This window comes from Giraffa tippelskirchi, chromosome 8 (assembly GCF_054371585.1).
Source record: "Giraffa tippelskirchi isolate mGirTip1 chromosome 8, T2T-mGirTip1v1.2.pri, whole genome shotgun sequence".
NCBI lineage: Eukaryota > Metazoa > Chordata > Mammalia > Artiodactyla > Giraffidae > Giraffa > Giraffa tippelskirchi.
The window spans coordinates 122,816,601-122,843,938 of record NC_137282.1 but is presented as its reverse complement, the minus strand read 5'-3'; positions in this window follow the sequence as shown (position 1 = coordinate 122,843,938).

Genomic DNA, 27,338 nt, shown 5'->3' with positions numbered 1-27,338 from the left:
TCATACAGCCCAAGCCCATAAGTTTATTTTGCAAAGAAAAGATGAAGCTACTTGAAGGTTTTTATCTAAAATGTTTTGAACTAGCATCATACATTCAATAGATTTGTTGATTATCTGCTGGGAGTGAGGGTGGACTGGAACAAGAAGACACTTGGGCAGGAGAAGCACACAGGCAGATTCAGAAATGTCTTATGATATTGAAAAAAAGAGAGACAAGCAAAATTGAGCGGAACACATGTTCAAAAATAGTCTAGCACAAAAGTTGGAGGGTTTTTTTTTTTATTTGTTTGTTTTTGATTTTTAACTTATACCAGGATCCTCTCTATAGTCATGACCATTTAGGATCTTGGCATGGGAAATGAATGCAGAGATGCATCTAAATTCTAGAGTTTTGGACCTTATTAGTCTAATAATGTTCAACTATTCAAAAAGAAGAGATTTTACTATGTTTCAGTACTAATTCAAGGAAATGATCTTTCACACATAATTTTATACATGATTCCCTTTCTGTGCTATTTACCATTACTATAAATAATCATATTTCAAGACATAAGCAGACTTACTGGAACCAAAACCCAAAAGGGAAACATCTAATGCTATTATTTGGGAGCCCTGCCTTTTTGATTTTTCAGGACCACAGGCTACCAGGGAATTATGAAGGTCTGGCTCAGTTGGTAATCTGCTTTCAATGCAGAAGACCCGGGTTTGATCCCTGGGTTGGGAAAGTCCCCTGGAGAAGGGAATGGCTACACACTCCAGTATTCTTGCCTGGAGAATTCCATGCACAGAGGAGTGGGCAGGCTATAGTCCATGGGATCGCAAAGAAACAGACACGACTATGTGACTAACTTTCACTCTCTAACATTCCAAGCTTTCCCTACTTCATAATTTCATGTGTCCTCTGAAAGTCCAAGAGCCAAGCATCAAAATACTAGTGAAAAACTAGACCCCTTCTCCAGAGAGCAGTAAACATTGATTAGAAGAAATGCATGTAATAAAAATGGTATAATTGAAGCAGTGCATGCATGCTCAGTCACCTCAGTTGTGTCTGACTCTTTGTGACCCCATAGACTGTAACCCACCAGGCTCCTCTGTCCATGGGACGCTCCAGGCAAGAATGCTGGAGTGGGTTGCCATGCCTTCCTCCAGGGGATCTTCCCAACCCAGGGGTTGAACCAGCATTTCCTGTGTCTCTTCCATGACAGATGGATTCTTAACCCAAAAAGAAGGTCATCATTATACAAATGAAGGATCACCTGGTCAGTTCAACTTCCTGTGGGTTCCTGATTAAGACACAGAAAGAGAAAAGATTATTTTTGAGAGGAGAGGGCTAAATCTGCTCATCAAATAAACAATTTCAAATCTCTGAATATGAATCAGTGACGGGTGTACATTCATGTTGATGTATGGCAGAAACCACAACAATATTGTAAAGTAATTATCTTCCAATTAAAACAAATAAATTACTTTAAAAAATAAAAAAAAATCAAATCTCTGAATATGTGAACTCCATAAGATAATAGTATGCTTCTATAATATTAATAGTTTTCACAATGAAGACACCAGTCATTGAAAAAATTCTTGATTTCTTTTGGGTGGCTTCTGTTTATTATGGCTGCAGTACATGCAATGGAAAACTCTTGGTTTAATAAGAGGAAGCCTTGAACTGTTAAGCTATACCAACAGTGGTTTATAATAAGTTTATGTTAGATAGCTGTGTGATATTGTACAGTTATTAAATAAAGAGAAGTGTGGGGTAGCATGCAGAATTGCTGGGAGGGCTAGATATAACATATACATGACTCAATAGCACAGAAACATACATGGCAGGCATTGATGTTGTAAAAACAACCTCCACAATCAACCTTACCAATTCACTCACATTTATAAATATATAACCACTTAAATTATTTTCATTAGTCATTCAGTCCTTTGCTTACTTAGTAGCTGTAAATCCATTCTGTCTCTCTTGAGACATCTGCCCACCTACTGTCAATGCACAGAAAATCAAGGAGTTTAATCTGTTCAAAAGGAAGTTAGCACTATTTTCAGGTACTAAGGGAACAGGAAAATAATTGGCTCATTGTTGTCATCAGTTCCTTTCTCTCAAACAGCACGGAAGCTGGTGAATGGCATAATCTGTGAGGTGATGCTCCTCCATTGCAGCATGGGTATTCCTGCTGGTCCCAGCCCCTGCCGGCACCAGAGCGATGTTCCACAATGAGTACCGGAATAAAAGCTCTTCTTAGTAACACTCTCATGTTCCATCATTGCTCCACAAAATAGCTGCTATGCCAGAGGAGGCTGTTGTGCTAAAATAATTTCCTATCCTGGAGGCCCTTAAAGCATCAGACTTGCTGGCATTGAAGTACATTCTTTTCTAAACCTCTCCCCACAAAAAAATGATTTAGAAAAGGCAGAAGAACCAGAGATCAAATTGCCAACATCCATTGGATCATCAAAAACGCAAGAGAGTTACAGAAAAACATCTACTTCTGCTTTATTGACTATGTCAAAGCCTTTGACTGTGTGGATCACAGCAAACTGTGGAAAATTCTGAAAGAGATGGGAATACCAGACCACCTGACCTGTCTCTTGAGAAACCTGTATGCAGGTCAGGAACCAACAGTTAGAATTGGACATGGAACAACAGACTGGTTCCAAATAGGAAAAGGAGTACGTCAAGGCTGTATATTGTCACCCTGCTTATTTAACTTCTATGCAGAGTATATCATGCGAAATGCTGGGCTGGATGAAGCACAAGCTGGAGTCAAGATTGTCAGGAGAAATATCAATAACCTCAGATATGCAGATGACACCACCCTTATGGCAGAAAGTGAAGAGGAACTAAAGAGCCTCTTGATGAAAGTGAAAGAGGAGAGTGAAAAAGTTGTCTTAAAGCTCAACATTCAGAAAACTAAAACCAGGCCATTTGATTCAATCACTTCATGGCAAATAGATGGGGAAACAATGGAAACAGTGAGAAACTTTAATTTTTTGGGCTCCTAAATCACTGTAGATGGTGACTGCAGCCGTGAAATTAAAAGACGCTTGCTCCTTGGAAGGAAAGCTATAATCAATCTAGACAGTATATTAAAAAGCAGAGACATTATTTGCCAACAAAGACCCCGTCTATTCAAAGCTATGGTTTTTTTCAGTAGTCATGTATGGATGTGAGAGTTGGGCTGTAAAGAAAGCTGAGCACCAAAGAATTGATGCTTTTGAACCGTGGTGTTGGAAAAGACTGTTGAGAGTCCCTTGGACTGCAAGGAGATCCAACCAGTCTATCACCCAGTCTGATTTCCTAAAGGAAATCAGTCCTGAATATTCATTGGAAGGACTGATGCTGAAGCTTTGGATACTCCCATACTTTGGCCACCTGATGCAAAGAGTCAACTCATTGGGAAAGACTCTGATGCTGGAAAAGACTGAGGACCAGAGGAGAAGGGGACGGCAGAGGTTGAGATGATTAGATGACATCATTGACTCAACAGACATGAGTTTGAGCAAACTCTGGGAGATAGTGCAGGACAGGGAAGCCTGGCATGCTGCAGTACATGGGGTCACAAAAAGTCAGACACGACTGAGCACCAACAAAAATTAGAAGCACAAGTAAAATGTTAACAAATGCATGTTTGAATCTTTATGCAATGTAGGCATTTATGTAGTAGAGCAATCACATTGCCAAATGTTTTTGTGACTGGCTGTCAGAAGCAATTGTTTTTCATGAACAAAAACTATCCCTCAAGGGGCAAAAAACTTAACTTTTTCCCTTTACTTAGTAAGATCTCAATCCATCTCTTTCTTTTAAACAAATGTTAATATTTCTTCTTTTCATTAGTAAGTGCTTGAGGTCATTTGGCATCATATCAAGAAGCTTTCCTCTTTTTTTTTTTAAATGAGATATGTGCTCAGAAAATGGCTACAATTGAGTTGTCTGAGGAAAGGCTCAGTGACTTCAGCTGAGAGGCGGTGAGCTAAGGTAGCAGGTCATAACCTTTCTTGTAAGTCTGAATCCCCCAGGGGGCTTGCCTCACATGTGCTGAGCCCCATCCCTGGGGTTTTGCTTTCAGTAGTTCCACTTAACAAGCTTTCAGGCGATGCTGCTGTTGCTGGTCCAGGAAGCCCTTTTAGAACTATCTGGTGTGGGATTTCATCTCAGAATTCTTTCTGAGTGTAGCTTTGACCTGTAGCTGTGGGGCAAGTGGACTCTCCAAGTTCTCTCTATGTGAGCAACATTTTAGAAAGACTATTTGCCTAGGTTTTTTTGAAGTATACTTGATTTACAATATTGAGTTAATTTCAAGTATACAGCAAAGTGATTCAGTAAGTAATATATATATAATACATATATATTACATATACACATATATATTCTTTTCCATTATGACTTATCACAGGCTATTGAATAAGTTCCATCTACTATAGAATAGGACCTTGTTATTCACCTATTTTTATACACAGTAGTATATATCTGTTAATCCCAACTTCTAATTTATACATGCCCCTTATTTCCCCTTTGGTAACCATAATTATTTTCTGTGTCTCTGTGACTGCTTCTGCTCTGTGAATAAGTTCATTTGTATCATTTTCTTAGATTCCACATAGAAGTGATAGCATGTGGTATTTGTGTTTCTCTGTCTGACTTGTCTCACTCAGTATGGCCTTCTCTAGGCCCGTCCATGTTGCTGCAAACAGTATAATTTCATTCTGTTTTATGGCTGAGTAATATTCCCTTGTATATTGGAGTATGATGTACCACTTCTTTTTTATTCCTTCATCTGTCAACGGACAGATGGTTCCATATCTTGGCTATTGTAGACGGTGCTGCTATGAACATTGTGGTGCACATATCTTTTCAAATTAGAGTTTTTGCCATTTCCAGATACACGCCCAGGAGTGGGATTGCTGGATCATATGGTAGCTCTATTTTTTAGTTTTTTAGGGGATCTCCATATTGTTCTCCATATTGGCTGCACCAATTTACTTTCCCACCAACAACGTAGAAGGGTTCCCTTTTCTCCACATTCTATCTAGCGTTTGTTATTTGTTGACTTTTTGATGATGTTCATTTTGACCCATGTGAGTTGATAACTTATTGTCCTTTTGATTTTCATTTCTTTAATCATTAGCAATACTTTTAACATGTTCACTTTGTCCCTTAATATGTTTATAGGAAGTTGAGGTCATTTTTACTTTTTATTGTGAAGTAGTCAATGCCAAACATTAGGTGAGAGGTGGTGTGTGGGAGAGAAGCAGAGAAATGTAATGTTCCCCTTGTTCTTGGATTGCTTTCAGTGATTCAGTGGCAGGTCATAGAGAATTACCATTTCATCAATACGGAGTGTTTTTCTACATGAAGATATTCCCCCTTTCAAAGTAATGCTGCCTTGGGGATTTGAAGGTCTACTGAATTCTGAGTATTTCACTTGGCCTGGATACATAACTGAATATTTTATTTTGTCAAGTGTATTTCTGCTCTTCAATGCTTTTATAATTCTCTTTCTCCCTGTGCTGATTCCAGAGGTGACCTATTAAAAGCATGCAGCTCATCTCCAAGTCATCAAGCACCCCTTTCAAGTCTGCCTTTGAAACACCAGTTTTAAACCTTCTTCAGTGGTCTAGGAGACCTCATGGTTGTATTCTTGCTCTTGCTTGCTCTTGCCTCTTGCCTGTATTCTGACTTACCGGCTGGCCTCTGTGACTTGATGCTTCTTTTGGGCTCTCTACTTGGTCCAGGCTTCATCTTGGTTCTGTGCTCTGAAGCCTACATCAGCTCTTTCCCACTGTGTCCTGCTTGGGTGCTTGTTCTCCGCCCTAGTCCAGGCTGCTGAGCTCTTCCTTCTTAGAGCTTACTAATTTTAATTTATGTTTATTAATACATAGTTTTCTATTCACTTGATGAGAAGACATTGTTGTTGTTTAGTTGCTCAGTCGTGTCCAACTCTTTGTGACCAGATGGACTGAAGCATGCCAGGCTTCCCTGTCCTTCACCATCTCCCAGAGCTTATTCAAACTCAGGTCCATTGGGTCAGTGATGCCATCCAACCATCTCATCCTCTGTCGGCCCCTTCTTCTCCTGCTCTCAATGCTTTCCAGCATCATGATCTTTTCCAATGAGTCAGCTCTTTGCATCAGGTGGCCAAAGTGTTGGAGCTTCAGTTTCAGTATCAGTCCTTCCAATGAATATTCGGTGTTGATTTCCTTTTGGATTGACTGGTTGGATCTCCTTTCAGTCCAAAAGACTTTCAAGAGCCTTCTCCAACAGCACAGTTCGAAAGAATCCATTCTTCGGCGTTTAGCTTTCTTTATGGTCCAACTCTCACATCCATACATGACTACTGGAAAAATCATAGCTTTAACTAGAGGGACCTTTATCAACAAAATGATGTCACTGCTTTTTAGTATGCTGTCTAGCTTTGTCATAACTTTTTTTCCAAGGAGAAAGTCTTTTAATTTCATGTCTGTAGTCATCATCTGCAGTGATTTTGGAGCTCAAGAAAATAAAGTTTCCCATTGTTTCCATTTTTTCCCCTGTCTATTTGCCATGAAATGATGAGACTGGATGCCATGGTCTTAGTGCATTTTGAATGTTGAGTTTTAAGCCAGCTTTTTCATTCTCCTCTTCCACCTTCATCAAGAGGCTCTTTAGAAAACATATTGCCTATGATTTAGGAGAACAACATTCTAATATCTTGTGTCATATATTTTTGAAATACATAAGATACTTTTCAAATACATTTCAAGATTATGTGAAATCAACATATAATCATTACCCTGTTTTTAGTTTCAAATGACAGAAAATGCAACTCAATCTATCTTAAAATAAATGAGCTTTATGGCTCATATAAAGTGAGACATTGAGGAAGGCTAGCCTTAGGTGGAGCATAAGGCAAAGTTTCAAGTAATGACCTCAAGATCTCGTTTCTGTCTTTGAATTTCAGTTTCTTTCCTGCTGGATTGCTTCTGTTTTTATTTTTCTTTTTTAATTGAGGTACAGGTGCTTTACAATGTTGTGTTATTAATAGTTTCTACTGTATAGCAAAGTGAATCAGCTATCAGTACACATATGTTCCCTCCCTCCAGTACTTTCCTAGCCTGCCTCCTCCTGTCCCTCTAGGTTATCACAGAGTGCCAATCTGAGCTTCCTGTGCTATATAGCAGGTTCCCACTCTCTGTCTGATGCAGGGCAGCGCACATCCATCAACCCAAATCTCCCAGTTCACCCCTCTCCCACTCCTGTGTCCACCCGTCTTTTCTCTTCATATGTGTCTCTATCTCTGCCCTATGAATAGGTTCACCTGTACTATTTTTCTCTTCTCAAAGGGGCTCTACCTCATTGCAGTAAGTCTAGTCATAAACTCACACTTCCAGGTCTGGTGGAAAGAGAACATCCTTTCCTTTAGCTTCCCATAATCCGTGAGGTCTGCTTGGGCCTCAAGGAGGGGAGGTCATGCGCCCACGTCTGAATCAGTTGCCATGGCCACTGTGGCAGCAGAAAGCTAAGGACAAGTCCAACCCAAGAGTTCATCCTAGAAGCTTACAGGAAGAGTCCCAGGCAGACTCCTGAGGAGCTAATTGTTGAAAACAGAATCCCACATGAAACACAGAGGTGCCCTCCCAGGTACACTAATCAGGTGATGGTTGAAGGGCTTAGAAAATATACCTGATTTACCTATGGATTCTTTTTTCTCTTCATCTCAGACCACAAGTTACCAATATTTCTGATGCTCCTTTTTAGTTGCATGCAAGGAAAATGCTCCCTGTGCCACCAAGTTTTTGGAGACATATAATGTTTAGAGAGACCATTTTCACACAACAGAAAGTTTTCAATTTTTCCAGTTATGCTTAGTTTAAACAGAAGCAGAGCTAAAATTTGAACATAAGAATTTTGGGAGAGTAGAAAATAATTACATCAGTGACAGTTCAGAAAAAGCATATTGTTGGTATCAATAGAATATCATAAAAGCTTTAGGGTCCCTCAAAAATGCATAAAAGAGAAGGTCAACAAAATAAAAGATCAGAAACAATGAAAACTTACTAATATGTAAATAGTAGCATTGTTCTATGGTCATATTCTTACATCTTTTTTAATTGAGATCTGTGTATATATGTTCAGTCGCTCATGTAATTGGCATATTATTGACATATTATGTTACTTTAAGGTTTACAATGTGTTGATTTGATACATTTATGTACTGCAATATGGCTACCACCGTAGTATTAGCTGACACCTCCATCTTATCATATAATTTTCTATTTTGTGTGTGTGATGAGAACATTCCAGATCTATCTCTTAGCAACTTTGAAGGATATCAGTTCAGTTCAGTTGCTCAGTCATGTCTGACTCTTTGTGACCCCATGGACTGCAGCACACCAGGCTTCCCTGCACATCACCAACTCCCAGAGCTTGCACAAACTCATGTCCATTGAGTTGGTGATGTCATCCACCCATCATCCCCTTCTCCTCCTGCCTTCAATCTTTCCCAGCATCAGGATTTTTTTCCAAGGAGTCAGTTCTTCACATCAGGTGTTATGCAAACTGTGGTGTTGGAGAAGACTCTTAAGAGTCTCTTTGACTGCAAGGAGATCAAACCAGTCAATCCTAAAGGAAATCAAACCTGAATATTCATTGAAAGGACTGATGCTGAAGCTGAAGCTCCAATATTTTGATCACCTGATGTGAAAAGCTGACTCATTGGAAAAGATCCTGATGCTGGGAAAGATTGAAGGCAGGAGGAGAAGGGGGTGACAGAGGATGAGATGGTTCAATGGCATCATTGACACAATGGACATGAGTTTCAGCAAGCTCTGGGAGATGATGAGGGATAGGGAAGCCTGGGGTGCTGTCCATGGGGTCACAAAGAGTCAGACATAACTGAGCAACTGAACAAGATAAGGACTAGTCATTTGTATAATGTTTCAGGATTTGCTTGTGCATGTGAAATTAGAACCAGAAAATTGTCAAAGATACCTGAGGAATAACCTTGGCTGGTACAAATTTTAATCATATCATACAAGTTAAAAGCATCAGCTGAAGAGAGACTTTGGATAGGGGGCTCTGAGGGCTGATATTATGGAAAGTGCAGAGCTGGGAAATTCAACAGCTGCCTTTTAGACTTTCCAAACTTTAAAGACGTATCTATTATCAGATAGCATCTCCAACCCTGCTGCTGACCTAAATTCTTAAGCAAACATAGATTTGGAATCAGTCAATCATTGTCTAGAGTTTGGATCTTTACAAAACTAATTTACAATAGATTTGGAGAAAAGGCACACCAGAAACTCTCTTATACTTTTACTCTACAGATCTGTGGGGGTGAGAAATTTTGCTTGCTTTCCTTTAGTTTTGCTTGTTCATTACTCTCTCCCAATGCCTACAACTGGCACTCAGTATGCACCCAATAAATATTTGTTGAATAATTTAGTGGGATACAATGCCTTCCCCTTACTCGATAAGCCAAAGAAAGATGATAACCTCTGTTTCATACCTGACATCAAGGGCATGAGCAGGTGACTCTGGTACAGCCAAGAAAACACTTTTGTCAGGGAGTTAGGCCCTCAAGAGACAGATGCTGATCAGTTGAGATGTTATTCTCAGTAGCGGTAGTGGGATCTTCTGCGGCATCATGGTGGCTGACCCAGAAGTTGAGTGTTAACTAAACCTTTCATTGGCCTTGGGGTGTGGTTCTTCCTGTCCAGCTTTCTTTGGGATCCAACTCTTTTCTAAACTTGGTTTTCTAGCTTTTCTATTGAGTCTGTGTAATACCTATTATTGTTACTTCACTGAATAATTTAGCCAGAGTTGGTGCCTGGGTTTGCACACCAGGATTTTTTTTAAGTTCTTATTTTATTTTTAATTCCTGTGTTCTAATAATAAGCTATCGGTGGCAACAGACAATTCCAAATCTCACAGGGCTAAACACAATACAACTTTATTTCTTACTCATTTGAAGTCCAACCTGAATGTTTCTGAATGACACAGTAGGTTGCCAACATTCTAAACATGCAGCTCCAAATGTTTTTTGTTTGTCTGCTTTTTCTGCTTTGTGTTTCAAAGTGCCTATAATTTTCATGAATAGGATGTGAACTGGTCAGGTGAAAAATCACTTCCCAATACAAGATACTGGCAAATATAATTTTTACAAAACAATCTGTTCTTCCAGAATAGTTTACCAAAAAACTACTGAAATTCAGACATCTGCCTACTAACTATAATGGAAAAATTATCTTTTGTTTAATATTATTTGTAAACATGATACAATTATTTTATCCTTGCAAGTGAGAAAAAATCTAAGAGGGATTGGTTCACAGATGTGGATTTAGTCGTAGGATCAGTCAAGTTAAAGTCTAATTACAGAGCTCAGGTTCTAGGTCAAGACAGAATTATGGGCAAGTTTTATTTTAAGGGGCTTCTCTGGTAGTTCAGCTGGTAAAAAATCCACCTGCAATGCAGGAGAACCAGGGTCTCTTTTATTTTATGTCTTTAAGACCGACTCGTTACTTAACTCACCCCTATTTGTAACTCTAAGGTAGCGTTCTGGTTCCTGAGACACTTCAACTCGAAATACAGACAAACCTTCTCTTTCTCTTTCACTTTCTGTGATAATTAATGCTATTGTCATCCTCTATTACTCAAAATTGAGACCCCAAGATTTTGGGCAATCTCTCATCTCTACTTCTTTGGGCCTTTTAAATCCAATTAGTCATCTCTCAATCTTTAACTGTCTTAGACCAGGCGATTATCATCTCTCCCTTAAACAATTATAATAGCTCCTTAGCAAGAATTGCCACCAACACACAGTTCCCAAAAGTACAGTGTATCCTCATTAATTCCAGAATTATTGTTCTAAAGCAATAATGGGATTTCTTTCTCACCTGCTAAGAAATTTTCAAAGTGTGCTCATTTTCTTTAATAGAAACTATGACTGATTCATGTTGATGTTTGACAGAAAACAACAAAATTCTGTAAAACAATTATGCTTCGTTTAAAAAAATAAATAAATTTTAAAAAGTAAATTAAAAATTACAAGGTAATGGAAGCATTTTATTTCGAAATGTAAAATTAAAGTTCCCATCATTTTCATGGCAAGAAGAGGGGTGTAGTGAAAGACCATGGACATTTTAATTACTGATATTGATAGAAAAATATATGGTCAAATACATTTAAGTAACTTAAGTATTTATAAAGCACTTTTATAAAATGAAAGAATCAGTCTGTTGAAAATCATGAGATGGCAAAAGCTCTAAAAGGTAAATGTATAAGAATGCAGAATAGAGGTGACCTTACTAATATTAAAGAAGAATTCAACATATAAGATTACAAAGGGACAAAAGAGTACATTTTGGAAAAAAGGATACAATAAACCATGAAGAATGTAGAGGTAAAATGTTATATAGGAAAGTAAACAGAATCAAAATAGCCAAAGGCAGGCTGGTAGACACACAAAGAGAAACTGACAATATGAAAGTCCTAGCTGAAAGCTTTATCACACCTACAGAATTTACAATTTCTGCATAAAATAAAGAACATCTTGCTCCATTTTCTTTAAGCATCTCGAGTCATAAGTTGTTCTGCTTTGAAGTATCTTATGTGTAAACTCACTTTTTTCTCTCTCTCTGAAAGTGTTTTGAGTTCTCCATATGCCTGACTTTGTTCATAGTAATGGTCTTTTGCATCTCTGTATTCAGTGTGTTAGCCAACAGCAGGCCCTGTTCACTTTGGAAACTCATATCCTTAAGTTCTAAAAAGTTACATTAAATTATTTATTATCTTAAATATGATAATTTCTGAGATGTCTAATTCACAAAATTATCTCCTACTATTACCATTCTGTAACATTTTCATTACTTCATTTGTTATTGCTGTTTGTTTTTCTCCTCCTATTGTATGTGCTGTGTCTCATATTTTTATTTTTTAAAAGCTATCTCTTGTGCTTTTAATGTCCCTTTTTTAAATTTTTTAATCTTTTTTTAAATTTGTTTAATCTTTTATTTTCCAAATATAGCATTTGTAGGTATTTTTCTTCAATCTCTTTGATTACTTCCTTTACATTTTCTTGCTTTTGTGTTAAAATATTTCCTTAAAAGTCTGGCATTTCCTGGATATCGGATCAGATTTAAGAATAAAGAACTTCAGCAGTATCTGAAAGCTTCAACTGTGTGCATTTTGCTTGACTGTTGGAACTTCAATAGTGTGATGAAGCAAACACCCTGAAGTTACTTTCTAACTTCATGGGCTTAACTAGAGACCTAAGCTTTCTGCCTGATCTGTAGACAGTGGTGGACAACAGAGCTCAGATCAAAAGACCATTTTGAAGATTGAGATAATACGTGTGAAGGTCTGAGGACAGCACCCACCGCAAACACTGTGTAGGTGTTCACGGGGTGTCTGTTTTGCCTGCAGCATGGTTAGAAGCTTGCTGCAGTAGTACTGGGTCTACTATTCCCCTAGTTCCTGCTGGTGTGCAGTGAACACAGTTGTTTCAAATGTGAGTGCTACAGTTGAATAGGTCTGCTTCCAAGTCTTGCCCTGCCTAATCCTGTGTGTAACTTTGGGCAAATTCACTTCAATTTCACCATTTCAAAAATTGAGATTTTAATAGTACCTACCTCCTAAGGTTCTTTTTTTAGTATAAATGAGGTACTACATACAAAGTGCTTGGCACACCATAAATGTCCAATAACATTCACCAGTGGCAATAATAGTGCAAATTATAATAGCAACAACATGTACTTGATAAGACTTACTGGTTAACATGTCACAAGTGTGAATTTTCAGTAACCATCCTGACACTTCAGATCTATTTATAAGGAAAGAGATGGCATGTATTCATCATGTCAACCCAAGAATAAGAATTTTACATAATATGTGTGGGTCATAATAAACTGTGGAAAATTCTGAAAGAGATGGGAATACCACACCATTTGATCTGCCTCTTGAGAAACCTGTATGCAGGTCAGGCAGCAACAGTTAGAACTGGACATGGAACAACAGACTGGTTCCAAATAGGAAAAGGAGTACGTCAAGGCTGTATATTGTCACCCTGCTTATTTAACTTCTATGCAGAGTATATTATGAGAAACGCTGGGCTAGAGAAAGCACAAGCTGGAATCAAGATTGCTGGGAGAAATATCAATAACCTCAGATATGCAGATGATACCACCCTTATGGCAGAAAGCAAAGAAGAACTAAAGAGCCTCTTGATGAAAGTGAAAGAGGAAAGTGAAAAAGTTGGCTTAAAGCTCAGCATTCAGAAAACTAAGATCATGGCATCCGGTCCCATCACTTCATGGCAGATAGATAGGCAAACAGTGGAAACAGTGGCTGACTTTATTTTTCTGGGCTCCAAAATCACTGCAGATGGTGACTGCAGCCATGAAATTAAAAGACGCTTACTCTTTGGAAGGAAAGTTATGACCAACCTAGACAGCATATTAAAAAGCAGAGACATTACTTTGTCAACAAAGGTCCGTCTAGTCAAAACTATGGTTTTTCCAGTGGTCATGTATGGATGTGAGAGCTGGACTATAAAGAAAGCTGAGTGCTGACGAATTGATGCTTTTGAACTGTGGTGTTGGAGAAGCCTCTTGAGAGTCCCTTGGACTGCAAGGAGATCCAACCGGTCTATCCTAAAGGATATCCTAGGTGTTCATTGGAAGGACTGAAGTTGAAAATGAAACTCCAATACTTTGGCCACCTGATGCAAAGAGCTGACTCATTGGAAAAGACCCTGATGCTGGGAAAGATTGAGGGCAGGAGGAGAAGGGGATGACAGAGGATGAGATGGCTGGATGGCATCACCGACACAATGGACATGGGTTTGGGTAAACTCTGGGAGTTGGTGATGGACAGGGAGGCCTGGTGTGCTGCGGTTCATGGGGTTGCAAGGAGTCGGACACAACTGAGCGACTGAACTGAACTGATACTTTAAACTAAAGCTGTGTAAACCTTTTCTATAAAGGACCAGGTAGAAAAAAATTTTAAACATTGTGGTCCATTTGCTGTTTGCTTTTTCTGTTTGTTTGTTTCGGTTTTTTTTTTGGCTGCATGGCATGTGCAATCCTAATTTGCTGACCGTAATTCCCTTACCTTGAGTGTGGATCAAACCCACACTCCTGCATTTGAAGCACAGACTCTTGGCCACTAGACCACCAGGCAAGTCCGTATATGGTACTTGTTGCAACTACTCAGCTCCATTGCTGTGTCCTAAGAGAAGGCATAGACAATATGAAAATGAATACATGTGCCTGTGTTCTAATAAAATAAAACTGTGTTTCTAAAAACAGTTGGGGGAGGTAAGATTGTGGCCCATGAACCTCAGTTTTCCAACCCCTTCTTTTTGCCACCCAGCTAAAGATTGGAATGGAAACATAAATGATATAGTTCTGTCACTACAAACAAAGGGACAGATGTTCTGGACACTATTTTACATAGGGAAGTGTTTGGTTAATGTTGGACACTTCAGGTTTAGAACCTCAACTCTTCCCTTTCTAGTGGGTTTAGAGTATTTTTCTATAAAGAGACATCTTCAGAACCCATTTACATTAAGACCCTATGGTGTTGCAACAGTAAGTACTTGGCAAGACCATTAGCACAAACATTTCTTTTGTTTTCCTTTTAACCTTTCTGTCTTTAAGGATGAGGTCAAACACACATATCCCAACGGCCACTTTGAATTTACCTAAATTGATGAGCAATGCACTAAAGTGTTTCTACTTCTCAAAATTGTTCTTTTAAAAGAGATTCTGATTTTAAAGGACTCTGTAAACAAAGATTATGAATCATTCTAAAAGGATGACTCACCTAGGAGAAAAGCAAATCCTCTGTAAAGGTTTGATTCCGGGAAAACATTCTTTTATAAAATCCACATTTATAAAACCTGTTGTGTCTGTACATGTAGAATAAATAATTGATATAACAATATGAGATATTTTACCAACTCAGTACATATTCTGACTATCTTTTAATAAATAATCATGCTAATTTGGTGTCTTTGGAAGAAAAAATAAGAGCATGCTAATCTTATTGACCATAAACCTAGGACATGGTCTTTTCTCTCTGATTACTCTTTAATAATTTATATGTTTTTTTTTTCTAGTCTTTTTTTTTTAAATTAAATTCAGGACATTTATACAACTAACATTGGGGAGATAATTTTTAAGGCTCTGGGAGAATCTTATCTTACTCCACAGAAGACTTTAGCTTTTTGTGTGTGTGTGTGTTTTTTTTTTTTTTTTGCCTCACCATGAATCATGTGGGAGCTTAGTTCCCTAACTAGAGATCAAACCCATGCCTTAAATGGAAGCATTAAGTCTTAACTACTGGATAACCAGGGAAGTCCCAATAATTTATATGTTCTTAGTAATAACTTATATGAAATGGAAATACGAGAGAGTAAAAGAATAACTGTGCTTCTTGACCAATCAGCTGTCTAATTGGTATTCACCATTAGGTTTTAGAGTGTTAAGTGTCTCATGGAATTTAGAAGTGTGTATTATGGCCCTGCAGTGACTATGTAATAATGGTAAATGCAGGATTTCAGAGGAGAGAGAATACAGGGATTGGAATATCTGAGCTGACTTCATGGAGAAGATGGGACTTTCAGGAGAAGATTCAAGTAAACAGAGAATGAAAGACATTGCAGACACACCATGAGAAAATACTTAAGTGTGTGATGATGAGGATGCTGAAGAGATGATAAAGTCTGGAATGTTTTGGCCTCATGGGAAGAAGTAGGATATAAGGCATACAAATTATCCACACTTCAAAATCAGCCTTGGGAGTTTTATTTCATGACTGCATAGGCATGTGTTTATACATATACATATAAATATATACATGTGTTACAGTCCAAATTTTTTATAGCTTCCAAAATATACAAAATATAAATGGATAAAAAAATAAGAGAATCAAATTAAAAGGAAAAATACATAAAATTATGTAAAGTTGCTTATACATGGTCTATGTTCCTAAATATTCACTAAATATAAATTATAATAAAATTGGGGCAATACAAATCATACTATGACCCTGGTCATGTTATTGTTCCTTTAATTGTAGCTCAGGGAACATAATATTGACTGTTAACTAAACTAATACATAGATTTATTCCTTCTTTTAGAACAATGCCTACTGCACAGCAGAAACTTACCTAAGTATTGACTGCTATTATTAATACTCAAATTATTTTGCAACACTTTTTAGAGACTCTAAGGAATTAACACAGTTGACTAAAAAGGGTTAAATTCCATGCAAAATGATTCATCTTTTGTTATTCATCAAATTTAAGGACTTTATAGATCTAGTTGCCCGTGCAACTTTAAAATTAATTCCCACAGAAATATCTTCAAAGAAGTTCAACTCAGAAAAATATGCTAAAATAACTTAAGATAATTACTCAGAATATTAATATTTGACATTCAAATGTATCCAACTGTCAGTATATTCCTCACTGCTTCAAACATTCTTTTTTTCATGTTTATAACCTCATAAGATAAACCTGGGGCTTCCCTGGTGGCTCAGATGGTAAAGAATTGTCCTGCAATGTGGGAGAACTGGATTCGATACCTGGTTTGGGAAGATCCCCTGGAGGAGGGCATGGCAACCCACCCTAGTATTCTTTCCTGGAGAAGCCTAATGGACAGAGGAGCCTGGTGGGCTACAGTCTATGGGGTCTCACAGAGTCAGACACGACTGAGCGACTACGTACAGCACAGCACAAGATAAACTTGCGGTGCACAAGAAGTGCATAATAAATATTCAATTCCTATTTGAGAGCATAATACTATGAGAAAGAAAAATGACAATATGGTCAACAGTTACATTTTCCCCTACATTTAAAACGTGCTGTTTCAGTTGAAACCAATTAGTGATCAGATGTGGGAGGTGCCACAAGGAAAGGAATACCCTAGGAATAAAATAGAGTGTTCAAAACTATTTGCTGTTTGCGGGCTAGCTCTGGTTTTGTGTATATGTGTGTGTGTGTGTGTGTGTGTGTGTGTGTGTGTGTGTATGAGCACACATGGTTTTTACTGGTGTGGTGAGAGAGCAAATTAGTCAAGATGGCATGTTCAGGCTCTCTCACCCCATGTTTTATAAACACTGTAACTAATGACTACGTAACAGCTGAGATCATTTATAGCACTGTGCATGCACATCACAAGGTGCTTGTTTGGTCATGGACTACTTTGTGCTCTACGCATGCGTGAGCTCGACTTAGAAAAGCAGGGGAATTTCTACTGTGTCATGGCTGTGTCCATTGGGTCAGCCACCAGAGGAGAGAACTGCGGAACGACTGCTGCGTCGGCCAGGAGAGAACAAACGTGTGGAGTCTCCTTCCAGCCTCTTGGCTCACGCCTCGTCTACCATGGATTCAGTGAACAGTGCGAACAGCAAGACAACTGGCCTCACGCACAGGATCAGCAATAAACTGACATTGACACTAAAGTTGGTTTAAATCACGAAGTGAGTGAGTGGACATCTTTCTGGACTGTCTGGAGTCAAAAGTCATAGCTATGCTTGTGCCTGTGTCTAATTTTATGGGGAAAAAAGTTTTAGGAACATAGTCTCACAAGGGAAGGTAGCTGATATTTGCTCCTGCATATCTTAATAAATTTAACAAATCTAGAAAGAGATATAAAGTCAAATTATAATATAAATACTTTATAATATAATAAAAAAGATGTAAAGTCAAACAGCTAATGTCAGAAATAGATTCCCTATTTATAAGTAAACATCCTCTCTGTGTTTATAGCCTGTCAATGAACTGCAAGGAACTAACCAACAGTTTCGTATAAAGTACAGAAAAGACTACTTCCTATCCTTGAGAAGCTTTTTGACTCTGCCTAGAAAGACAGACTGCCTTTTCTGAACCACTACCGACAAAGTGAATAATCTGTTAAGAGCCAACTGAGTGACATAGAAAAGCCATTTACCTTTTAAATGATTTCAGAAGAGGAAGAATTCATCCCCTGTAATATAGGCAAGGCTCCAAGGGGTAAGAAATTTTGAAGCATGATTAGAATATGATTATTTAAAGGGATAAACAGTCACTATGAAGTGTTGTCATGGAGGAGTGAAGCAATGTTCTCAAGTTCATGGCACTAGTTGAGATCTGCCATAAGGTAGTCTGTGCTCAGAGCCCAAGTCCTAACCCTGCACTGTTAACAGCCTACTTTGAGTTGCAGACCCAGAAACATGAATGTTCTCTCATATAAACTTACAAGCCGTGGGAAGTTACGAAGGCAGGAGTGGCAAATAATTCATCCGAGAAGAGTTGATTGTCTCAAGTTTCTGCAAAGCTTGTACATGGCAGGGTTTTACGATTCAATTTTAAGTGCTGTATGTCATCAGCAGAATGAAATCAAGACTGTTGGCTGATATAGGAAAAATGGTTTTTAGTAAAAGGAAAGTTGAAAGAAATGAGAGAATGAAGTTGGATTTAAGTTGATAATTATAAAACTTCATGAAGAGAAACCTCAATTAAGATAGTGAGGAGACCAGAGGGGGTTGCTCTCATGCCCTAGGATGACAGAGACCAGCAGGAAGAAGAAAGACTCTTCTAGCCTGGGAAGACACCATGATCACTAAACATCAGGGACTGTGACTATAATATGAAACTTGTGCTCTTGGCTGATGCTGAGAGGCAGGGCAAAATTGGTCCTTTCCAGAATTATAGTCTTGACTCATTGCATATCCCTTTTCACCTTGTTTGAAAGTAAAAGGTACAATTAAACAGAGAGAGTTGAGCTCTGGAAAGAAGAGTAAACCTAAGAAATACCTATGTGAGAACAGTAAACCTAAGAAATACCTATGTGTCTGTACTTCTTGGTATTTTGAATGAAAGGAAGAATGTTTTTTTAATGTGTTGAAATTATTTTGAACTCAAAGATGTTTATTTCATACATGATTGCTGTCATTCACAATATGAATTATGGGCCTGGGCAAGCGTTTTCTTCTGAGACTTTGTTCCAAAGATTTGAATTTTAAGCAAAGTCTTGCTTCATTACTGTCAGCAGAGCAGAGGTGGAAGATAACAATGCAGACCATCTGTGAGGGCCATTTGCACTTGTGCGAATGCTCTGTCTGGATGTAGGCTGACCAAGGCTCAAGGGCATCAGTTCAGCTCTACTGAGAGGAGTTCACGCTCAATTCACGTACTGGTGACTCAGTGCTGTTCATGACATGAGGGTGTGACTGGGGTCCCCTCATAGTAGTTAAGATTGGGAACAAGTGAAATCACCTTTGCTAGGATTGCATAATGTGTAATCCAGAACAAATTATAGTAAATCTCCTACATATGAATGAGTTCCATTCTAAGAGTGTGTTTGTGAGTCCAGTTTGTTCATAAGTCCAGCAAAGTTAGCTGCGGTACACAACTAACGCAACTGGCAATATGATACTGTGCTGTAAAAAGTTTATAATACTTTTCACATGAATAATAAATTTTAAAAAGCACAAAAATTAAGAAAACATTTTTACTCCTGCTGTATAGTACCTTGAAAAGTACAGTAGTATAGTGCAATAGCTGGCATTCCAGAACTGGCATTGAGTGAACAGGCAGGAAGAGTTACTGACTGGAGAAGGGAGATGGCAGACCTCAAGGATCATCAGCAATAGGAGATGGAGGCAAGCTGCAATTTCACTCACACCTGACATTTAATAGGATACACATTCACATCTTTGAAAGTTTGTGACTTGAAGCTTTGTATATAGGGGACTTACTGTATTTCATCTCTTTGTGCTTGAGCATCCTCATCTATAAAATACAACAGTAATAAAACTCACAATGCAGAGATCAGGATACACTGCAAGGTAAAACATCATAAGGCATGGGAAACAGTACCTAACACATCTAATTACTCAGTACTTAGGTTTTCTTCTTTTTAACTTTAATCCCCAATATCAGAGATACATTTGTAATTTACTTAATGCTCAGTGTTTCAAGATTGTATATCAATTAAATAATATTATTCTGAATTCTTAAATATTTTAAAAAACTAATGAATTATAAGTTGAAAAAGCAAAATTTTCTAGTTCTTTGAGTGTTGATTACATTTGTTACCAAGTCCAAGCTCCCTCTGCTTGCCACACAACAGGCCAATAAATCAGACATGAGGTATTGAGGCAAGGAATAATGACTTCAGAAAGCTAGCAGACCGAGAAGATGGCAGACTAATGTCTCAAAATATCTTATTGGGGTCTGGATGTCAGTCTGTTTTATAGAACAGAGATGAGGGAGGGTGAGGAAGTAAAGTAAAAAGGCCATAAATCTTGCAAATATCTTCTATCTCTGGAATGACCAGCCTCATGGAGGAGATGTGTTAATTTTTTCCTTCTTGCAGCCATTCATAGGTGGACAGTGCCAAGATGTTTCCCTGAACAAAGGCACTTTGGTTTAACATTCAGGCAGAGGGACAAGGTTCCTCGAGACAGGCCATTTTGTTCCTTTTAGTGAACAAAAGCAGTGGGAAGCAAAAAAAGTAAAAGAAGCAGACACAACATGTGATCAGACTTTGTTCTTCCCTGTAATGCTTTTATTTACTCAGATTTCTCACACATGTAATTAAAATTGTGATGTATACTATAAGAGATACAATTGCTTTAGTCACTTAAGGAAGCAAATCACATTTTAAAATTTTTAAATTGGTCAAAGGTATGAAGGTATACTTAATCTGGTATAAAATTATCAATGTAAAAAAGTGTATTTAGATCTACTTCTAATTATCTTTTTTATTCTTACTCTCATTCTCAGTGAACGTGCTCATCCTTAAACTGCTTCTTATGCCTGCTTGGGTTTGGAGAAGGCAATGGCACCCCACTCCAGTACTCTTGCCTGGAAAATCCCATGGATGGAGGAGCCTGGTAGGCTACAGTCCATGGGGTCGCTAAGAGTCGGACACGACTGAGCGACTTCACTTTCACTTTTCCCTTTCATGCACTGGAGAAAGAAATGGCAACCCACTCCAGTATTCTTGCCTGGAGAATCCTAGGGACGGCGGAGCCTGGTGAGCTGCCGTCTACGGGGTCGCACAGAGTCGGACATGACTGAAGCGACTTAGCATAGCATAGCATAGCATGCCTGCTTGGGTTACAACAATTTCATCAGATACATTTCTGTATTTTCCTTAGAATACAACCATATCCCAATCCAGAAAAAAATAAAATAAAAAGATTCTTGTCTCATGGAAGTTTTCCTTAGAATACAACCATATTCCAAGCCAGAAAAAAATTAAAAAATAAAATATTCTTGTTTCAAGGAAACTGGGCACTTTCTTATAACTCAAATTCACTGCTGCATTCGTTAGATTCTGAGCCCAGACATTTCCACTGAGCTTTAGCCTTGAGATCCTGTTCCCTTTCCTGTGACTGTGTTGAGGAATTTGACTTTCCAGTATTACATACATGCCAGTATTACTTCTCATTCCTATTGACCTGGCCCATTAGTACAAGTGAAAACTCATGCTTGACTAGTGAATACTTAATTATCAACAATTTAAGGACTTTATTTCCACGATACGAAGGATCTCCACTTAAGAACATGTGTCTAAGGCATCATTTGGGGACACACTGCTAGCTCTTTTTACTTGTCAATATGTCAACTCTAGTACTAACTGGCCATGGGTTAGTACACATAAGTTTACTCTGCTGATTGGTCCTCTCTGTTCATTCCCAGGAGTTTACATTCTTTATTCTCATTCCTTTGATTGACAGAGAAGTGTTCATAATATGAAAATAGGCTTGAAGTTAGAAACAGACTCAAATACTCACAAACTTATTAAAAGATAATTATAATTATATATAAACCAATATATATATATATTCCTTTTGCATGATAAATAATTGCTTAAACACATTGCATTTATGTTGTTGCATCTATTTTTCCATTTTGAGTAATCCTTGCTTTCATTCTTTCAATTGATTAACAGAGAAGTGTCCATACTTTGAGCGAAAATAGGCTTGAAGTTAGAAACAGGCTAAAATACTCCCAAGCTTATTAAAAATCAATATAATTATATATATACAATTGATATAAACACATTGAATTTATTTTTATTGCATCTATTTTTCCACTTTGAGTATACTTTGGGGTTTATGGCTTTTCACAGGTTGAACTTGCTACATTTAATTGTAGGCTTTTTTCTTTCATTGAGATTAAACATCTGAAAGTTTGATAAGGCTCTTTTTCCATTTCAGCAATACCTCGGAAACCTGTGAAAAGATCCCTTGTTTTCTCTCAAGACAGGCCTAATCTAACTTGAGTTTTTCCTACAGTGAGAAATGAACTCAGTTTCTCTCACAGTCTCACTCTTTCAGTGATGTTCAGTTTAGTTTAGTTCGGTTCAGTTGCTCAGTCATGTCCGACTCTTTGAGACCCCATGGACTGCAGCACGCCAGGCTTCCTGTTCCATCACTAACTCCCTGAGCCTACTCAAACTCATGTCCATTGCATCAGTAATGCCATCCAATCATTTCATCCTCTGTTGTTCCCTTCTCCTCCCGCCTTCAATGTTTCCCATCATCAGGGTCTTTTCCAAAGAGTTAGTTCTTCGCATCAGGTGGCGTTTTGGAGTTTTGGAGTTTCAGCTTCAACATCAGTACTTCCGATGAATATTCAGGACTGATTACTGTTAAGTTGACTGGGTTGGATCTCCTTGCAGTCCAAGGGACTCTCAAGAGTCTTCTCCAACACCACAGTTCAAAAGCACCAATTCTTCAGCGCTCAGCTTTCCTTATAGTCCAACTCTCACATCCATATATGACTAGTGGAAAAACCATTGCTTTGACTAGATGGACCTTTGTTGGCTAAGTAATGTCTCTGCTTTTTAATATGCTGTCTAGCTTGGTCAAAGCTTTTCTTCCAAGGAGCAAGCGTCTTTTAATTTCATGGCTGCCTTCACCATCTACAGTGATTTTGGAGTACAAAAAAATAAAGTCTGTCACTGTTTTCATTGTTTCCCCATCTATTTGCCATGGAGTGATGGGACCAGATACCACAATCTTACTTTCCTGAATGTTGAGTTTTAAGCCAACTTTTTCACTCTCCTCTTTCACTTTCATCAGGAGACTCTTTAGTTCTTGCTTTCTGGCATAAGGGTGGTGTCATCTGCATATCTGAGGTTATTGATATTTCTCCCAGCAATCTTGATTCCAGCCTGTGCTTCATCCAGCCCTGCATTTCACATGATGTACTCCACATATAAGTAAAATAAGCAGGATGACAATATGCACCTTGACGTACTCCTTTCCTTATTTGGAACAAGTCTGTTTTTCCATGTCCAGTTCTAACTGTTGCTTCTTGGTCAGCTTGCAGATTTCTCAGGAGGCAGGTCAGGTGGTCTGGTATTCCCATCTCTTTAAGAATTTTCCACAGTTTGTGATGAGCCACACAGTCAAAGGCTTTCGCATAGTCAATAAAGTGAAAGTAGATTTTTTTTCTGGAACTTTCTTGCTTTTTCAATGATCCGGCACATGCCGGCAATTTGATCTCTGGCTCCTCTGCCTTTTCGAAATTCAGCTTAAACATCTGGAAGTTCAAGGTTCACATATTGCTGAAGCCTGGCGTGGAGAATTTTGAGCATTACTTTGCTAGTATGTGAGATGAGTGCAATTGTGCAGTAGTTTGAGCATTCTTTGGCATTGCCTTTCTTTGGGATTGGAATGAAAACTGACCTTTTCCAGTCCTGTGGCCACTGCTGAGTTTTCCAAATTTGCTGGCATATTGAGTGCAGCGCTTTCACAGCATCATCTTTTAGGATTTGAAATAGCTCAACTGGAATTCCATCACCTCCACCAGCTTTGTTCATAGTGATGCTTCCTAAGGTCCACTTGACTTCACATTCCAGGATGTCTGGCTCCAGGTGAGTGATCACACCATTATAGTTATCTGGGTCTTGAAGCTCTTTTTTGTATAGTTCTTCTGTGTATTCTTGCCACCTCTTCTTAGTATCTTCTGCTTCTGTTAAGTCCATACCATTTCTGTTCTTTATTGTGACCATCTTTGCATGAAATGTTCCCTTGGTATCTCTAATTTTCTTAAAGAGAGCTCTAGTCTTTCCCATTCTATTGTTTTCCTCTATTTCTTTGCATTGATCACTGAGGAAGGCTTTCTTATCTTTCCTTGCTATTCTATGGAACTCTGCATTCAAATGGGTATATCTTTCCTTTTCTCCTTTGCCTTTCACTTCTCTTCTTTTCTCAGCTATTTGTAAGTCTCGTCAGACAACCATTTTGCCTTTTTGCGTTTCTTTTTCTTGGTGATGGTCTTGGTCACTGTTAAGGGTACACATAAAATTGTCTTCCTCATACTGTTGGTAGCCAATGTGACTTTGGACTAGAATTCTTTACTGAGAGAGCTGCAAAAGAGATTTCTCTTAAAAATAATAAATCCACAGTGTTTCTGACTTCATGGTGGCCTTCTCATATCCTTCTTTGTTGTAAGACAATGGTTTTCTATTTGCTCTTTTTTTTTAAATCTTTTGCCCATGCTGCATGGCAAGTAGAATCTGAATTCCCCAACCATTGATCAAGTCCCCATGGTGGAAGTCCAGAGACTTAACCTCTTGGATCACCAGGGAAGGCCCTATTTGCTTCGTTTGTGCATGCCCAGTTGCTCAATTGTGTCTGCTTTTTGTGACCCTATGGATTGTAGCCCACCAGGCTCCCCTGTCCATGGGATTCTCCAGGTAAGAATACTGGAGTGGGCTGCCATTTCCTCCTTCAGGGAATCTTCCTGATCCAGGGATCAAACTGGTATCTCCTATATCTCCTGCATTGGCAGATGAATTATTTTACCACTGAGCCACCTGGTAAGTCCATTTGCTTTCTTTACAGATACCTAATAAATCATTATCTGTTCATTCAATATTTGATTTTATTACCTTCTTTTTGTAATTCTTATAGACTTCATTGAGAATTATATCTTTCATATATTATTGTATTTACTACAGAAATTCCATCTTTTAGAATTTTGTGTTTTCTGTACTATGTTTCTTTTTTAGATAATTTTATCAAAGAATCAAGGTATTTCATTGAGATGCAAAATATGAAATTATAAATAATTATTAATTTGCCACAAATTGCTATGTATATTAATGCATACCTTTTACAAAAATTTTACTCCAAGGAATTGAAATATTTTATATACTATATGTGTTATATAGATTAAAGGAGCTTCATTATCTGTATATTTTTTTCATTGAATAATTATGCATCTTGTTAAACTGGATTTTGTGTAGTATTAACAGTACTTTTGACATCCATGAGTAAACGAATTAAACTTGTACACTCTGTACACTCTAATTTACCAGAAACTTGGAACAATTTGGGATTGGAATTGTGTAATTAGTTTGGCTTCATCATAAACATGTTTTGGACATAGAACGAACAGAACCCACCAAGAGCGATAAAACGTCTGTGACGGCCCCTCAGCGGGATGGAGGACGGTGATTCTGGCCAACTCTCTTCTAGACCATTTGGACACACAGCAGGTAAACATTCAACACCGGAATGAAACACTGCCTCTCAGAATTATGTGGATGCTGAAAATAATAGAATAAGCGACTAACATGATGCTGAGTCTAATTTATACATATATTTTAAAGCATTATTCTTTAAAATGGTTGTTTGGTTTACAGATTCAGCAACAGTGGTCGTATCTGGTGATTAGAATTTCCTAACATTATGTTGTTTGTATCCCTTTTAGTTTAAATGTGTTTGGGCTCTAAAAATATAGAACAGGGAAATCCTGAGATTGGTTCTATTTTCTTCATTGAGAAGGATTTTTAATTCGAACTTTATTTTGCTTTCAGTTTTTCTAGGCCCTGGAGCTGAGAGTTTGACCTCAGTTTCTCTCTTTTCTTCCTTACTCTTACCCTCTTTCTTCCGTTAAAGTCATGAGACTGAGGCAGATGCCATACACCTCTGTGGTCGGGGTGTTCAGTATGGCTGTTCTCTTGCTCTCTGCACATTCCCTGCTCAGCCAGTGTCACTGCTTCCCTCACATGACTGTCCAGTCCTCTCAGTTATAGGGCTTAATCCGTCCCTGGTAGCTGATAAGCCCATCTGACATCAGTTCTCCCTATACATGGCAGCCTCCTTTTCCCTTGAGTAGTCAAGATATGGTGCCACGCCATGCCCATCATCTGTTGCACACTCCAGGATCCTTTGTAAAGTCTATCATCTAATAAACCATCCATATTGTAACAGGGAGAACAAATTCTTACTCGTGTTGAATCTGTTTGTTTTAATTTAAACTTTGCTTTTCATTGTTTTTGTTATTGTAAACACTAGAAGGATGCTGCCTATAGCTGCAAGTATACATAATGGCCTGATTCAGGGAACCCTGCCCCTCTGCCTGAATGTTAAAGTGTCTTTTGTCTACTAGTGGGGAGACAGTCTGACCCTGCCCACCTGCGAATGGTTGCAGAAAAAAAAGAAATTAACACATTCTTTCCCTGATGTGGGCCAAGCAGGAGAAAACTTGCAAGATTAATAGCCTTTTTACTTTACTTCCTCACCTCCTCCCCTTCTCTGCTTTATAAAAGAAACTAACATCTGGACCCCGATAAGATGGTACTATAGGGCACTAGCCCACCATCTCCTCACATGCCTAGTTTTCTGAATAAACTCGCTATCCTTAGCCTCAGCATCTCATCTCCCAATTATTGACCTGTTGCACTGTGAGCAGATTGAGCTTGGACTCAGCACCAATATCTTTGTCACTGTCTCTGGGCTATTTCTTCAGTCTGGAGGCTGGGTAACTTCAAGACCTCCAGGCCTGTGGGGGTACAACCCAACAACAAATAAACTTCATTTATAATTATAACTCAACACCACCCCAACTTCATTTATAATTTGGAAAATTGATTGTAGCGTTCAGTTCAGTTGCTCAGTCATATCCGACTCTTTGTGACCCCATGGACTGCAGTACTGACAAGTTAAATGTTGTAAAGAGACAGGAACTAGCATCCGCATACCTGCTCTTGTCATAACAGTATAAAATACTTGGAAGTTTCTTTAGATAAAGTGCAATAGATATCAAATATGATAAATATTGATTATTAGAGTTTGCTGTGTCAACATTCTAGCGAATTTTCCAGTGGAGTTACTTGTGGTCATAAAGATTACATTCTATCTTACTTTTTTGTTCGTTTGTTTGCACAGCTATTCCCTAACAGCAAACAAACTGCAAGAATGAGTTCTTTTTCATGAGATCGGTTTATCTGCATTGTATAAAGAGCAATGCTTTTTCTTAGAAATGGAAAGCATCTAGCTCTCCTCTGGGTTCAGGGGTTTTAAATAAACAATTCCCCCCTTCTCCTTCTAGCAGCCTGTG